At 45.0% G+C, this 17,765-nt stretch overlaps 1 protein-coding gene across 4 annotated transcripts in view; it reads right to left on the minus strand.

Annotated features, from left to right (window-relative positions):
• Positions 1 to 15,680, minus strand: part of REV1 (REV1 DNA directed polymerase) — an 85,053-nt gene extending 69,373 nt beyond the window's left edge. For 3 of the 4 annotated variants that reach the window (XM_070474859.1, XM_070474848.1, XM_070474868.1), the window contains exon 1: positions 15,479 to 15,680. The gene's annotated coding sequence lies outside the window, so the exon portion shown is untranslated. Of the gene's footprint in view, positions 1 to 14,102; positions 14,397 to 15,478 lie in introns of all 4 variants that reach the window. The other variant, XM_070474851.1, reaches the window with a different exon arrangement.
• Positions 15,681 to 17,765: the final 2,085 nt, after the last annotated feature.

The raw sequence follows: 17,765 nt of genomic DNA on the forward strand, positions 1-17,765 counted from the left end.
GGTGGGCCTCCATGGTGGTCCACTGGTTTAGAGTCGCCTCGTGAGGCAGGGGACACCAGTTTGATCCCTGGTCCAGGAAGATCCCACATGCCTCAGGGCCACGACTACTAAGCCACAACTGCCCTAGAACCTGGGACCCACAAGTACTGAAGCCCGCACCCAGAGCCTGTGTCCACAAGAGAGGCCACCACAATGAAAAGCCCTCAGACAGCAACTGGAAGCCCCTGCTTGCCGCAACTGGAGGAAAGGCCACGTACGACTACGAAAACCCAGCACAGCCAAAAATAAAAATAAATATTTTTTTAAAAGAAGGTAATTCCAACAAATGCTGAAAAGAGGTGAACCTCGAGGGTATTATGCGAAGTGAAATAAGCAAGTCACAAAAAGACAAATGCCATACAATTTATATAAGGTGTCCAGAGCGCGCAGATTCACAGACACAGAAAGCACACGGGGAGGAGGGAAGCGGGGAGCTGCTGCTCACTGCGTAGTTTGAGCTATCCCCGGTGAAAACCAGTCTGGGAAGACGGACAGTGGAAATGGTTCCACGACAACGGGAAGGTGCTTAAAGCTGCTGAGTGAACGGCACACGTAAAAATGGTTAAGATGGTAATCTTTATATGTATTTTACCACAGTTAAAACTTTTTAAAATAAATTTTTAAAAATAAAGAAAGACCATAACACTGGAAATACTCCGCAGGCACTTGGGTTCTCAGGGACTGGCAAGTTGCAGCGAAGGGTAACAATGTCCACTGGGAACACAAAGTCCGGGAAGAAGCTTTCTTCTCTGGGAAATCTGCAGAGCATACCTGGGATTCTTCACCTCAAGAGGGCAGTGGGCAGAACTAACTAGGGCCAAGTAGACTTAAACTGAAGAAAGTGGGCTATTAAGGTATGACCTAAATCAAATCCCTTACAATTATACAGCGAAAGTGCCAAAAAGATTCAAGGGATTAGCTCTCATAGACAGAGTGCCTGAAGAACTATGGACAGAGGTTTGTAACACTGCACAAGAGGTGGTGATCAAAACCATCCAGAAGGAAAAGAAATGCAAAAAGGCAAAATGGTAGTCTGAGGAGGCCTTACAAATAGCTGAGACAATAAGAGAAGTGAAAGGCAAACGAGAAAAGGAAAAATATTCCCATTTGAATGCAGAGTTCCAAAGAATAGCAAGGAGAGATAAGAAAGCCTTCCTCAGTGATCAATGCAAAGAAATAGAGGAAAACAACAGAATGGGAAAGACTAGAGATCTCTTCAAAAAAATCAGAGATACCAAGGGAACATTTCATGCAAAGATGGGCTCAATAAAGGACAAAAATGGTACAGACTCAACAGAAGCTGGAAATAATAAGAGGTAGGAAAAATACACAGAACTGTACAAAAAAGATATTCATGACGCAGATAATCACAATGGTGTGATCACTCACCTAGAGCCAGACATCCTGGAGTGCGAAGTGGAGTGGGCCGTAGGAAGCATCATTATGAACAAAGCTAGTGGAGGTGATGGAATTCCAGTTGAGCTACTTCAAATCCTAAAAGATGATGCTGTGTAAATGCTGCACTCAATATGCCAGCAAAGTTGGAAAACGCAGCAGTGGCCACAGGACCGGAAAAGGTCAATTTTCATTCCAGTCCAAAAAAGGGTGATGTGAAAGAATGTTCAAACTACTGCACCACTGCCCTCATTTCATATGCTAGCAAAGTAATGCTCGAAACTCTCCAAACTAGGCTTTAACAGTACATGAACCAAGTACTCCCAGATGTTCAAGCTGGATTTAGAAGAGTCAGAGGAACAAGAGATCAAATTGCCAATATCCGTTGGATCGTAGAAAAAGCAACAAAATTCCAGAAAACCATCTACTTCTGCTTCACTGACCACGCTAAAACCTTTGACTATGTGGATCACCTTAAAGAGATGGGAATACCAAACCACCTTACTTGCTTCCTGAGAAACCTGTATGCCTATCAAGAAGCAAGTGAGAACTGGACATAGGACAACAGGCACGTTCAAAATTGGGAAAAGAATACATCAAGGCTGTATATTGTTATCCTGCTTATTTAACTTATGTGCAGAGTGCATCATGAGAAATGCCAGGCTGGATGAAGCACAAGCTAGAATCAAGATTGCCAGGAGAAATATCAATAACCCCAGATATGCAGATGACACCACCCTTATGGCAGAAAGCAAAGAGGAACTAAAGAGACTGCTGATGAAGGTTAAAGAGCAGAGTGAAAAAACTGGCCTAAAACTCAACATTCAAAAATCTAAGATCATGGCATCCAGTCCCATCACTTCATGGCAAATATATGGGTAAACAACAAAACTAGTAACGGATTTTATTTTCTTGGGCTCCAAAATCACTGCAGATAATAATGATTGCAGCCATGAAATTAGAAGATGCTTGCTTCTTGCAAGAAAAGCTATGACCAACCTAGACAACGTATTAAGAGGCAGAGATATCACTTTGATAAGAAAGGTCCATCTAGTCAAAGCTATCGTTTTTCCAGTGGTCATGTATGGATGTGAGAGTTGGACCATAAGAAAGGCTAAGTGCTGAAGAATTGATGCTTTTGAACTGTGGTGTTGGAGAAAACCCTTGAAAGTCCCTAAAAGAGATCACTCCTGGGTGTTCATTGGAAGGACTGATGCTGAAGCTGCAACTCCAATACTTTGGCCACCTGTTGTGGAGAGCCCACTCATTAGAAAAGCCCCTGATGCTGGGAAAGACTGAAGGCAGGAGAAGGGGACAACAGAGGATGAGATGGCTGGATGGCATCGTCGACTCAATGGACATGAGTTTGAGCACCCGAGAGATGGTGAAGGACAGGGAAGCCTGGTGTGCTGCAGTCCATGGGGTCGCAAAGAGGACAGGACTAAGCAACTGAACACCACTACCACCAGATACTGTCCTCACAATACGAGAAGATGGGACAGTCACTACGAAGTTTAACTAGCTGCTCCAACGGGTTCTCGCTTGTCCTTAAATGGGAAAGGCTTCAACACCAAAGAGCTGTTTTGAGGTTTTGTTTTGTTTCTGTTCAACCATAGAGACCCTCATTGTCTAAGGCTATGATCATTCTCAGATCACTGAGGTTATAAGAGCACAATGGAGATTCTTGGAATTCAAAACCCAGGGAAGCAGAACCTTATTCTAGACCCATTTAGTCAGGTTGCCAATTTGAAGAGACTCTCACCAATGTTATTAGAAACAAAAATCAGATAACTATGTGCAGGGCATTATTATGTCTTTGTAACACTCTTTTGTCTTCACCATATACTGGCTTTTAGGGATTCTAAATTGAGCTGACAGTTTATATTCTAACACAGCATGTATTTAAACCTATAAAATACCTTTGAAAAATATACAGAAATACAACATCAAGATATTTAGAACAGATATTACTCCTAATCTAACAGAACTCTTAAAAAAAATTTTTTTTAACCTGGTCTCTTTACCTTCAGTACAGCGAAAGATTTTCCTATTATCAGTTATTTAAATGTGCAATGAAACAATTCCTGTACTACAAGATACCAGTCTGATCAACACCACACACACAGAGACTTCAAAGAATTTAACCCACCAACAGAAGTGGCTACGATATATAGGCATTCTCTAAACAACAAACTGTACGTGTGGGTACATACGACTTTTCAAGAAGTGAACCTGATCTATCTCTTCTCAAGGCATTCTCTATTACCCTCCAAATTCATGGTTTGTGTTTATACACTGCTTTGTCAGATTGCTTGTATTCAGTTGTGCTAGGTGTCCATTTTCAAAAACAGTTTTTCCTTCTATGTAAAAGCACTATATGTTTACTGCAGAAAACTGAGAACTACAGGGAGCAAAAACTGAAGGGAAAATTATCACATTTCCACCTTCTTAAAAAAAAAATCACCTGTTGACTGACACTATTTCCTTTTCAGTATTCCTTAAATTTTTAACATTGAATTTTAAATGTTAAATGTTAAACAATATTATGTTAAATGTTATGCTAAATTGTTATTTAAATTTAAATGTTGAAAATTTAAACACACCACTGTATCTTACCACTGCATTTCCAGTGTCTTACTCTTCCCAGGGAGGTTGGTACATCTCCTATTTATCTTCACAATACATCTATGGAATAGGGAGGCCAAGTACTGATTTTGTCACACACAGGAGCCTTCTAGGTAAAAGGGCTAAAACGTCTGATAAGGCTGCATGGCCGGTTTGTGGTGCAAAACCACACCCATCTTGTACAAATGTATGTCTCCAAATCTCCAATGGAGAAATGAACAACGCTATTAGTGTAACAAACTTCTGAAAACAACACTCCCACTGAACTGAACCAGCCTAACACAACACAAGATGCTTCTACTCGCACTGTCCGGGTCAGCAACGGTAGCTGCCGGACACGTGACCGGACTGCAGAGGGACAGGCCCCCTGAACAGCCTGCACCCAGACCCCACTGTGTGCCCACAGCCATGAGTGGCAGAGGCCCAGGAACAGTGCCCCCTTCAGCTGGTTCTCTGGCCTTAAGCCGCCAGTAGTTCCCGCATCTGTGGACAGAGCGGGGTCTGACAGTTTGTAAAAATTATGATTCTATACATCTATCCATTTATTAAAAAGGCTTTTACAATGAAAGCACACGCATTATGCTACTCTGTTTACTCGTCCAGGAAACAAAGGCTGTGCACAGATGTGGCTCGAACAGTAAGTAATGAACCCTGCTCAGTGAGAGGTCGGCCTTTGCCCCTGGCTGGCCCTGCTGATAAATGTCTCCTTTTACCTGAGGGTTAACAGTCGCTTCAGGTAGCCTAACAAGATTTACAGTGGAGGCTTCGGGCCATGCGCCACTAACCTTCTGGGGGCTGGAGACAGAAGGTCAACCTCATCTATCTGACCAAACTCCAATAAAAACCCTGGCCACTAGGTGAGCTGCCCCGCTTGGCAATACTTCTTGGGTATTGTCAACTGTCATTAACAGAAGTCACCCCCACCTCAGACTCCAGTGGTGCAGCCAAAGTTCCACATGGAACTCCCCCGTGTGGCCCATGCCCTTGGCCGGCTTTAACCTCATCTGTTCACTGCAGTAAGTCACCACCACGATGACCACAACAGCTCCCAAGAGCTCGGAGTCCTACCAGTGAGCTACTGCACCTGAGGGTGGTCCTGGGGACCCCCAAACTCTGGAGTGCCAGAATGACAACAGTCTCCCAGTATTCTTTCTTTCTTTCTTTTAGTAAAAGAACACCTCTCCTAACCCATCTTAGTGGTGAGCAGGGCTGCAAAGGGAGGTTCCATTTCCTCAGCTCCTTTAAATCAGGAGTGGCCATGTGACTAAGCTCTGGCCAGTGAGATGAGAGCAGAGTAATGTATACAAAACTCTGTGCCATTTTTCTGAAAAGAAGTTGTTTACTCTTTTTTGGAATGCAGTTTTGAGGTGACCAAGCTTCAACCAACAGAACAAGGACAGGGGATGGCTAAGAAAACAGAAGGAACCTGGGCCCTCAATGACCTAAAACAAGCAGTCGTCCATCAGCTGTGACCTGCCGCCATCGCAGGGGAGAGAACTGTTAATACTCTGTCATCACCCACATCACTGCGCTCTAAGTCTCGGCCACAACCTTATACCCTGGTACCGTGTTACCCTGCACCCTAATGAAGGTACCTACACTTCATTGTTTGGGTATTATGACTGAGAATCAATTATTACAACAAACTACACAGAAATAAAGAGAGACAAGCAATAAGATCGAGAATTAATATTTATGGATATACAGGTTTTGCCCCCCTTTTTTCAAAAGTTTACTTTGCACCACTTTACTCTTATGAAAGACCTACATCAGTACACGTTTTTGCTAACCAAAAGAAACACCAAGAGGATTTTCACTTTTACAAAAAACCGGGAAAGCAAAAGCAGCATTCGGCTTGCTTTGCAGCAGCCTGTTACCAAGGAAGCGTGCACCCAAGCACTGCCCGGCTCCTTCTCCAGGAACCACGCTCCATATCACAGTATCAAGCCCCCATTGTGGTGGACCGAGTCACTGGGTCTGTGAGCATCTGTACTCCATCTCAGTTTATATTTTTCACCCATTGGCAAGACAGTCCTATGGTGATTGTTTCTTTGCTTTTGGCCATTTCAGCTTAAGAAAGGTTTCACAGGAACACTCTACTCAGTCAGCAGGGGAAATCTGTATTCAAACTGAAAATGGGTAACATACTTGTAATGTCCTGTTTGAGGCTGATCTTGCTAAAAGCAAATTTTCTATCTCAAACCATTCAATATAACAAATTTCTCTCTTATCCTCTTGGTTATCCACAACAATGAAAATACATTCCCCTCCCCCCACAAATGACTGATCTAACAAAATCAGTCATTTGAAAACAAAGTGTTCTAAAAGAATCACTAATAATTTTCTTCCCTGTCATTACAGATTTCCATAGAAGGAAAAGGAAACAAAGACACAGTTGTAATAAAGTACAAACAACCACCTCCTCTGGTTTTCAAGGGTGTAGCAACATTAACTGGTCCTAATGCCCTCCCTCATTAAAGTATCTCCACGGGGAGGTCCCACCTGCTTCTCAAAGTCAGCATGTCTAAAAGTAGGGATCAAGCTACAAAGGAAAAGAAAAGAATGTTCTGGAGATGATATGATTTTAGAAAAGAGAGTCAGCAAGGAGTGATTTCACTAAGGAGAAGCTCCAGTCTCACAGGAAAGCCAAACGGACACCCGGAGGAAGTTCACGGTTGCAGGAAATCAAGGACTCCCAAGGCCACTGCAGAAGGCAGGGACAGAATTCAGCCAGAGAACAAAGGAGTCCCGTCAGAGAAGAGGGCGGCCTGCACTCACACTGGAGCTTCACGAGCAGCTCCTGGAGGGCGTGTCAAAACACACGCTGGGCCCCAACTGCAAGCTCGTCACTCTGTAGGTGGGTCAGGAGTGGCTGGGTACCTGAATTTCTGAAAAGCTCCCGGGGAATGTGTGCTGGTGTGAGGCACAGGCTTTGAAAGCCACCAGCTTTCCTACAGTGCACCTAAGGTGGTCAGAGGACAGAGATGAGTGCAAGCGCAGCTCAGAGGTGATGAGACGGAGTCCACCGAGGAGAAAGGATGTCGGTACCATTTGCACCAGTGAAAGAACTTCACCACAGAGTAAATGCAGCTCAGCAAGACGAGGTCTGGATTAGATTATGGGTAACAAGATCTTTCCTGTCCTTCGCCTTCTCCCTCTCCCCACAAATTCCAGGTCTGATCCAACAGTTTACTCCATAATCACTGAATACTTACTGTAATTTGCAGTTTTCAAGATGAATAAAGTGTAAACCACAATTCAAAATTATCTTTTAGAGAAGAAGGATTTGCACAGACCTGCAATACTGGAGCCAACAGTGGCAGCACCGACAAAAAGCAACAGACCCCCAGGAAGACAGCAATAGGTAGCTCTCTCGTTGGGGACTAGATCCAAGACCTCACTGAAAAGGCAGATCTGAGCTGAGGGCAATGAATAAGATTTTAACAGGCAGAGGGGAATTAAAGAGTGATTTCAAGAAGAAGAAAAAAAAAATGTGTTCAAGGCAACAATCTGGGGCTGACACATGGATAGAGCCAGTGACAGATGAACTAACAAGGCAGGTAAGGGAATATAACAGTAGGCCCACAAAATCGTAAGAAGTCTGAATCTTCCTTTGTGAAAGTGAGGGAAAGAAAAAAGTCGCTCAGTCATGTCCAACTCTTTGTGACCTCATGGATTGTAGCCCGTCAGGCTCCTCTGTCCATGGGATTCTCCAGGCAAGAATACTGGAGTGGGTTGCCATGCCCTCCTCCAGGGGATCTTCCCGACCCAGGGATCGACCCCTGCTCTCCTGCACTGACAGGTAGATTCTTTACCATCTGAACCACTGAACCTGTGAGTATCAATGATGGGGGGGGGAGGTAACGGCTGCACACAGGTTCGAGGTTCCAGCTACCCAGCCTCCTCTACACCGAGAGCTCATGTTTGCTGCCCACACAAAGCATCAGAGCTCCGGACTCAGAAGGCAGACGTGGCGACACACACTAGAAACAGATCCTCCTGAGCAACCGCAGTTCAAAAAAAAGGTCAAACCCACTCTAGTCTAGATCTGCTATCAGTTCCATCTGTCACAAACCTCTTCTCTCACAAATCCTTATGTTAATGCAACTGCAAGTGAAAATAGAATGTTTAAGAAACAGCCACTGCATTACTTTCCGGCCTCTTTTCTCTTGCTTTATGACAGGAATTCCCTATGTTAAAAACAACCAAAAACAACTCCACTACTTTCTAGGATGACAGGACATTTTACCAAGCTACTATAATCATCATAAGACACTAGAAGTCTTCCTCAAGACAGTTTATTTAGGTTCTATGCCTGCATTAACAGATTCTATTTCTGAAAAACCCTCAGTGAGCTCCAAGAGGATATAATAACCTTTAAGGGACAATCAGAAATAAGATGTTCCATTGGGCATAAATAATATGCCAAAAAATTAACCTTCAACACTGTAAACCTAGCAACTTCAACTCAAGATCTAAAATTCAAAGTGCCAACTAAGTGGCTACAAGATTTTACAACTCTAACAACACCACCTCCACCTCAGTAACAAGAATCCCGTGTCATAGATTTAGGTCTCTTTTCAGTTAACAATAGTAATAACCTAAGTTTAAAATTACAAATTCAAAAAGAAACCAAGAGTAAACTTTTTAAGAGTTAAAATTACCGTGCTTTTAAAATACCAAAAGGCATGTAGTTTATAACCATACCTACAACACAATTTATATAAATAAAGTATTTAACTCAAATGAATCCAGGTTTCAAATGCCATTATTTCCAGAAGAGAAAATGCTATTTTCAACAGAAGGCATTCTTTCTACATACATAAATACATTCAAATGCAACCCGCTCCCATTTCTAATACACTGGAGATCTCCAAGTTACCGCTGCAGAGCTGTGTCCAAGACTGAGCTGTGACAACAGGGCATCTGTCCGCACTTCTTCAGCTACTGTCTGTAAGAAAGAATCTGGCTGGCCTTTGTCCCAGGTTCCTGGGAGACTCTAAACCCCTGGAATTTCACAACTGACAGCAGTCTCTGTTACCCACAGCGGACCCCCAGGACCATGTCTTTTATATAAACAGGTGACTCCCAAGTGGCCCCTTATTTCAAGACAGGGAGGCCACGCTGGCAAGGCCAACCAAGTGATTAGAGGCTTGGCTCTGAGCCACACGCCATCAGCCTGACCTCCTGGAAGAGGGGTTTGCAGATGAAATTTGGCCTTGTGGTCCATGATTCAATCAATCATGCCAATGTAATAAAAACCCAATAAAACCTCTGGACTCTGAGATGCAGGTAAGCATCCCTGGTAATCATAAACTGACAGGGCAGGAGGGTGAGTCCTGAACACGGAAGCACCAGGTCTCCACGTCTCTCTTCATTTGGAAGATGCTGGTTTGTATCCTTTATAACAAAATGTTAATTCTAAGTACAGCACCTTCCTGAGTGCTGTGAGTCATTCTAACAAACGCTCAAATCTGAGGGGGCAGTGGGAACTCCCAAATATGGGGCCAGGTGGCCACAAGTGCTGGGGGCCTGCAAGCCCCAAAGCCTGCAGCTGGCAGCTGAAAAAAGGGGAGGCTGATGCCCTTAACCTGTGGCACCAGGATGGCTGCCCCAGCGCTGCGCTGTTAACAGCCAAAACCACACGGTGCACATAAAACAGGACATACAGCCCTGCCCCTCGTCTCAGGACTTAACAGAGGCTAAATGAGAAAAAGTCGAGTGAAAGCACTTTTTAAGGCCTGTGTTTAGTTGCTTAGTCGTGTCTGACTCTCTGTGACCCCATGGACTGTAGCCCACCAGGCTCCTCTGTCCATGGGGATTCTCCAGGCAAGAATACTGGAGTGGGTTGCCATTCCCTTCTCCAGTGGATCTTACCAATCCAGGGATCAAACCCAGGTCTCCCCGTCTTGAGCCACCAGGGATGCCCTTTTAAGGCCTAAAGCATTATAAAAAGGGACTTTTTTGGTTATGTGCTCAAAAAAATTAGAGAAGAAATTATTAAAATATTTTTAAAATTCATGATTGTTCAGCTTAAATTTCTAACAGGCTTAAAATATCAATAAATAGCCAATAAGTTACATAGAAATAAAGTTTACTATAAGATAAAATTGAGAAATTCAATGAAAAGCATTTTAAATCTCAAGTATAGAAATGATGCAGTTTAGAAAATGTGAAATTCAGCTATTATATTCTGATTAAACCTCACAAAAGCTCATTTTAGCCTTGATTCTGATCAGGCATGATTGAGAACAATAAGCAACATTTTACCTACTCATATACTGGGCTCAAGCAAAAACTATTTACATCATAATCAACTTTATGCCCATCCCCAACTAATCTTTTAATTTAAGGATAAGACCATATTGGTCTTTAAAAAGTTTCTCAAACCATTCCAGATGCATATAGCAGAATATACCATTCAACTCTACCCTCTTTAACCTAAGATACTAAGCATACACTGGTCTTTGGGTGATGAAGGGGGAAATCTAGAATATCAGAGAAAAATGGCTTTAGAGTTTAAAGACACAAAAAATATCCCAACAAAACTAGATTCTAGTTCTATTTCTCCTCTCGATCATCAAATAATTCTCTGGGTCTCATTTTTTCTCCAGGAAAATACAGGGCCATGGCCTACAGAACCTTCAGGGTTCATTCTAGCACAGGTGTTCTGAATCTACTTAAGTGTTGAGAAATCAGCAACTTAGAATTTAGATATTCTTCAAATTTTAAAAATGCCACAAAGTGATGTCAAAAATCATTAAAGCTTAACATGGCGTACAAATGTTCTACACCAATGTATCCCTCCTTACTAAAAACAAAAATAACAAAGGTCTGCACCACAATCAACAGAAACACATGTATTTACTTGCCACCTGAAATCTATTTTATTTTAGCCTTAAGCAACTTTAAAGACAGTCACGTTTTCCTAAATCTGATACAATCTATGACACGCAAAGCCTTTTCAAACTAACTACAGAGCTGACCTACCAGGACACACATGATGCTTTGACTTATTGTTAATGACTTAGTAATTCTGCATATCATCACCCTATTAAAATGTTTCACACTTATAAAACACAGACTATTAAGTATAGTGCAGATGGTCCCTAACTCAGAATGCTTTCGTTTACAATTTTTCGACTTTATGGTGATACCAAAGTGACACACGTTCAGCAGAAACCAAACTTGCCCTTCTGACCTCTCCTGTGTGAGACTCTGGTGGTGCTGGGTTGGGGATCCACATTTCCCAATTAGCCACCCAGTCCTGAGGATGGACCACTGATACACCCACAACCACTCTGTTTTTCACTTTCAGTATAGTATTGAGGCTTCCCAAGTGGCTCAGTGGTAAAGAATCCACCTGCCAATGCAGGAGATGCAAGACACAGGTTAAATCCCTGGGTCAGGAAGATCCTCTGGAGGGAATGACTACCCACTCCAGTATTCTTGCCTACAGAATTCCAGGGACAGAGAAGCCTGGCGGTTATAAAGTCCATACAGTACATGGGGCTGCAAAGAGAGACACGACTGAGCACGCTATAAGCTCTACCTAAGAACCACACACATTTTTCGGGTGTGGAACCCGTCATGAAAGAAGGCAGAAACTGAACATACTAAAGACGGTGAAAATCTCCCCTTTCCCAACTACAAGACTTGTACTTCAACTGGGTCTCAAGGATTTTCCTGTCTTCAGCCTCCAGCAAGTCCTTTCATCACCACAACCACATCTCCAGCTGAACTTCAAAGGAAAAGATATAAAAGCCACTCCAGTGGACGACTGTTGAGATAATCACTCTTAGCATCTTCCACAGATCTAAGAATAAAGCTGACTTACACCTAAAGACCAAATACTCGTCACCATTCTCAGCAGTTTATTTTTTAAATCTATTCTAGACATCCACAAAATGTATTTATTTTAAAAGGAGTTCCATAAATATAACTTTGGTAGCCAGAAAAATTCAGCAAAATAAAGATAAAATTCGATGAATTGAATTTTTATCTCATGCAAAAACACAAAAGTCCTAAGTGAATACTCAAAGCTAATTTCAAGTACTGGCTTTCAAAACTGTGAAATAGCCCCTTCTAAGCACTTTATATATATTAACTTGATTATTTCTTACCATAATCCTATAAAGTAGGCATTACTGTCCCATCTTACAGGGAAGGCAAACTAAGGCATCAAAAGATATTCCCTTGCCCAAAGCCACACAATCAGTAAATGATAGAAGCCAGGCTGTCTTGACTCCAGAACTAATGTTTACATCAACTATATACCACTCATTCACTTAACAAGTTTAACTGAGAGCCTACTGTGTGCCAAGCACCCTTCTAAGCACCAGGGACAGAGCCATGAACAAGTCAGACAAGGCCTCTGCCCTCCAGGGGAGAAGAGGTCTTGGAACAAACAAGTCTTATGGGGGAAATGGATACATGAAGAACGTTATCTTACCTTGTAATAAATGCCAGGAAGAGAGAAAAAAAACAAAATGAATCCAAAGTGACAGAGAGAGGGGCTGGCTTCATTTTAGGGGTGAGAGAAGGGATCATTTTGATGTGATGACATCTAAGCAGCTAACGGAAGACATCTGTCAAGGCAAGATCACCACCAGGAGGAAGAGGCAGGCCAACTTAAAGAACAGAAGGTATAACATCCCTAAAACAGGCTTAGCGTGATTTGTTCAAGAAATGGCAAAAAGTTCTGATTCAATTCTAAGGGTAACAGGAAGCTTTTGGAAGATTTTGATCAAGAAGAGTGACGGTGTGATTTATGTTTTTAAAAAGACCACTCTGTTACTTTGGGATTGGTCAGTAACACCCAGAAAAACAGGGCCACGGGGGAAGGCACCGTCACAACCGTCTGAGATACCTGAACTAAGATAAGGATCCATGTATTCTTCATCAGTAGATGCTAAAAGTGATTCTTTTTATTTTTTTGGCCATGCGGCATGTGGGATCTTAGATCCCTGACCAGGGATCAAACCCACGGCCCCTGCAGTGGAAGCTTGGAGTCTTAACCACTAGACCACCAGGGAAATCCCCAGTAGACACTAAAAGAAGAGTATGCAACCTACTCATCCCTGAAAAAGACTTTCTTAAAATAGTCCTCCTTCCTCATCCCCTGTTCCTGACTTTTTTGGGAAAAAAAAAAAAATCAGTTTTCTAAAATATCCATGTTAATGCTTTAGTGGGTACTGTTATAGGAGGAAAATAAGGTTAAAAGGTATTTCCTTCACTTACAAACATACTCTTATGATTTATCATATGCCACACACACCATACATTCCTGAGAAGCAGAAACAGCTTTACTGCTCTTTAGTTCAGGGCCTGTTCATTTACTTGGAGACAAGAAGTGGCAGCTCTTCTGATCAGCTTTCTTCTCACACTTGGTCTCAGCACATCCCAGTGCATACTATTAACAGGTTGTGGACTGCAATAAAGTACACCAAAGGGAATAACACGTATTTAGGGAGCACTACTATGTACCATGGACTCACTAGATGCCATACATTTAAGAACTCATTTAATTCTCAAATACCCCAGGTACGAAGTGAAGTGTTCATTACACAAATGAGAGGGAAAAAAAAAATCCGAGAAATCAGTAACTTAAATTGTCCACAATAATAACAAGCAGAGCCAGGATTTAAGCCTACATCTAACTCTGAAGTTCTTGTCTTTCTACTACAGCAGCTATCAAAGACAGGACTATAAAATATATATCACATGTAGTCTTTCTAGCTTCTTATTACTACCTTGTTGTTGGTGGGGCTGGGTTTCTTTTGTGAAGAATCTGAGTTTTGAAGTTGGGAGTGCAGAAGATGAAGTGATCTTACATATTCAAATACATCATTTTGAAAAAGTATTTTCTGCTTGAGATTTCAAAGAAATTAAAGATTCCCCACCTTTAAAAAAAATATCTTAAATATCAATTGTTTACCATGAAGTAGGAGTAATGCTCTCTGAGAAGTCTGGTACAGATTCTGCCCTCAAAAGACTTACAGATAAAGACAGGAAGCAAATAAAAAGAAAATCATCAGTAATACCTGCGAAGTGGCAAAGAGCCTAAGGAGTGAATGAAGAGCCTTCTAAATCAGGGTAGGATCGCTGGAAAAAGAGGGACTCTAGGTGAGCTTCCCTGGAGACGGGAATGGCAACCCACTCCAGTATTCTTGCCTGGAGAATTCCACGGACAGAGGAGCCTGGTGGGCTACAGTCCATGGGGTCGCAAAGAGTCGGACACGACTGAGCCGGTAACACACACAGGTGAACTTCCCAGCGTCTAGGAGGTACAGGGAGGGGGCAACGCTCTAGCAGCACCCGCTCCGGCTAAGACGAGCCTGTGTGCAAAAGCAGAGATGGAAGTTTGGAAAGCAGGCAGACGGTACCTATGGTTACCTACGTTGCACACTAAAGAGGAAAAGGCTAATTCTCGCAGACTATAGTGCACAGGCTAGGCAGACAGACAGAATTAAGAATCAGAATTACATAAAACTCTTTACCAGCTAGTTACAAGCTCTTTTATGGTACGCGCTACTCTAGTTATTCTCATTTAAATGATACCATCTCTACGCTGGACATGACCTGAAAACATGCGGAAGGCAGAAATTACAGTAGACTCAACACCTGCAATCTTTTTTTTTTTTTTTCTTAAACCAGAGGGCGTGGGGGGGGGGGTCAACTAAGGAGTGATACACTAACATTTCCTTCCCAACTGAGTTTCGGCTGTAAGAGCAGGGAAACATGTAGGGAAATGCCCCTCTCCGTCCACACAGGTGCTGAATCATTTCACAAGGAGTGCAGTGGGCGAGGGGCGCTTGTCAGGACAGTTGGGGACAGGTGCCCGCGTATTAAGGCAACAGATAAGTAACCAGGAAAAACAAGTGAGTAAAAACTGTCTTCGGGGAGTCCCGACACCGATTCCCAGGTCCCGCGGGGCGGAGGGGAGACGCCACGGAGGGAGGCCGGGCGGAGGGTCCGGTGCGGGGCCCCGGCCGCCAGCCCGCGCCGCTCCGAGCGCGGCCGCCCGCGCGCACGAATGAATGGCGCGGGGCTGAAGAGCCGGCGCGGCGCCGGCGCAGCAGCCGGGAGTTTGCGGCGCGGTCCGAACGGGGCCGGCGCGGGGCGCGGCGGAGAGGGCCGCCGGCGCGGGTCGTCGGCGCGGCGCCTCCGCAGGCGGCCGAGCGCGGGCGGCGGCGGCGGGCCGGCAGCGCCATGGCGGAGGGGGAAGGGGAGGTCACGCGTTACATAACCCGGCAGCTGCCGCGCTTCGGGCGCCGCGGGCCGCCCAGGCCGCGAGACCAACGGCCGCGGGGCTCGGGCCGGCGCGCCCGCCCCCGCCCCGCCTCAGGCCGCCGCGCCGGGCGACGCGGGGCCGCTCCCACCCCGCCCCCACCCCCGCCGCCGGCCCGGGGTCGCTCACCTTCAGCCCTGCCCCAGACCACCATGCCCGAGCACGGCCGCCTCCTCCGGCCTCGCGGGCCCCGGCGCCGCCGCACGGTGCCCTCGCCGTGGGCGGGGAGGAGGGCCGGCGAAGGAGTCGCACCGCCGCGCCGCGGTCCACGCTCGCCCCACGCTCGCGGCGGCCGGCCTGCGCGCGCTCGGCGCCTGCTCCGCCCCTCCCCCCCGGCGGGCACGCGCGCCGCGGCTCCGCCCCGCCCCGCCCCTCCCCCTCCGGCGGCCGGCGCGCTCCCAGGCCCCGCCCCGCCCCGCCCCGCCCGCGGCTGCTCGCGCTCCGCCCCGCGCGGCGCAGGCGCCCGCATGGAGCACTGCCCCGGGCGATGCCGAACCGCGGGCGCCGAGCCCCTGCAGTTACCGGCCGGCCGGCAGCGGCCTCGCCTCCGTGGCACACGACCGTCTCGCTCGCGTGGCGGAGAGGAGCGCGGCGCGGGCCCGCCTTCCGCATCGCGCCGCCAGCCCTGCACCCCGAGCCCGGCGCGCCTCCCGCCTGGGTCACGGAGCTGTCCTGGCCTCCGGGAGGCCCCGCCCGGCTCTGCGCTCCCTGGTCCGGGAGGGCACAAGTCAGGGACTGACCATGCTGGAAACCCTGGAAGATCCGTAAAACACCGGGGTCCCCCGCCACTAGCCGTTGACTTACAGTGACATCTAGTGACGGAAGGGACACTCGCGAACTAACACTTTGCTGTGTCAGGGGGCGACCGGGAACAAGGGCCCACAGACGTTAGTGGGAAAGAAAGCTGTGCCGCCGGGGGTAAGCGTTGCCAGCTCCCTTGGGGGCTCGAACACTGGCTCCTGCGCGACCAGGCTCGCCCTGCATTGCTCCTGGATCTTTGTAAACCTGAGGCAGGTGGCCCATCTCACATGCAGCACTGGGGTTACACGTGAAAGCAATTTGATACTACTGTCGAAAAAAAAATCATATATTATGTATGCCTAAATACAATTATAATTGAGGACCTTCTGGCAAAAGACAAGTTGTTCCATAAGGACCATTTTCCTCCTCTTGGCAATTTTGGTTTGCCAGGAGATCATCCCATATCTCTACTACAATAGTCTTTATTGTTGCAACGCACAAGCTTGAAGCGAACCTCCCAGCAAAGGCTCAACACTGTCCATTTATTCCCTACCTGAAAGACTTGAAGAGTTTGCAAGTGCTTAGGAAACAATTAGTACTCTTTTTCAAAACTGATTTTGCAGAGCAGAGGCTTGTTTACTGGTGATTCAGCCAGTACTCAAATAACTTGTTTCCTTTTTCGAGTCCCTTTGTTTTTGCTACTTTATAGACCTATAAATGCACAACTTGAGTATTCTTGTCTAACCTTGCTGAAAATGTTCTTCTGAGACGTCATAATTTAATAAAAATGGCATCATTTCAACAGGATCACAAACAGGTACTTCAGGGTATCACCTCATGAGATGCCACAGAAAACCAGTGGCAGCCCCTTATTTTTTTTAATATAAATCTATAAATGTCAGTATTCTATTAACATGAAATGGTAAAACTCGATTTTCAAATTGAAGAATGACCTGTGAACTCTACAGGAACAATACTCTTGTATTTCAATTTTCTTTCCCATTCTCTCCTATCCAAGTCAAAGATTTTTTCCCCCTGTATTTTCTCAAGAAAGAAACACAGACATTGAGATAACTAACCTCAGCGATACCTTAATAGAATATAGTAAAATGGTATTAGCTGCATTTTAGTGCAAATTAGTAGGCAGTCTCCAATAACAAGGGAGAAAAATCAGTTTGCTCTCTAGATAAAACAGGCCAAAAAGAGAGATTAAAAAATAGATAAATAAAATGTACATTTTATACCTACACATTTTGTATGCAGATATACACAAACCACAGAATCCTGATACAATTTTGTCAAAGTTTTCTTTTGCCCATTCTAGAATATTCTGTTATGCTATCCCATAATATATTACACAGTGCCTAAAGATCCTTCTATTTCAATTTTATCCAGTCACCTACACTCATTCATTCATTCATTTACTTCCATTTATTCTCATGAGGGCTATCTTTCCCAGTCTGAGGAGAGCGGGCCCCACCTTTGGGTAAAAGCAGCTGAGAAGGCCACTCAGGACTCTCTCACATAGGGGACCCCTTTGGGGGCACTGCACCTTACTCCTCTTTTCTGAACTTTATTAAAAATCATTTTTGAAAGGTCTAATATTAATGCTATCTCAAGACCCTATGAAAGTGTAGACCCCTGATACCTGTAGGGGCAGCCCTGGGTAAGGACA

This window comes from Odocoileus virginianus, chromosome 2, assembly GCF_023699985.2.
Source record: "Odocoileus virginianus isolate 20LAN1187 ecotype Illinois chromosome 2, Ovbor_1.2, whole genome shotgun sequence".
Classification (NCBI taxonomy): Eukaryota; Metazoa; Chordata; class Mammalia; order Artiodactyla; family Cervidae; genus Odocoileus; species Odocoileus virginianus.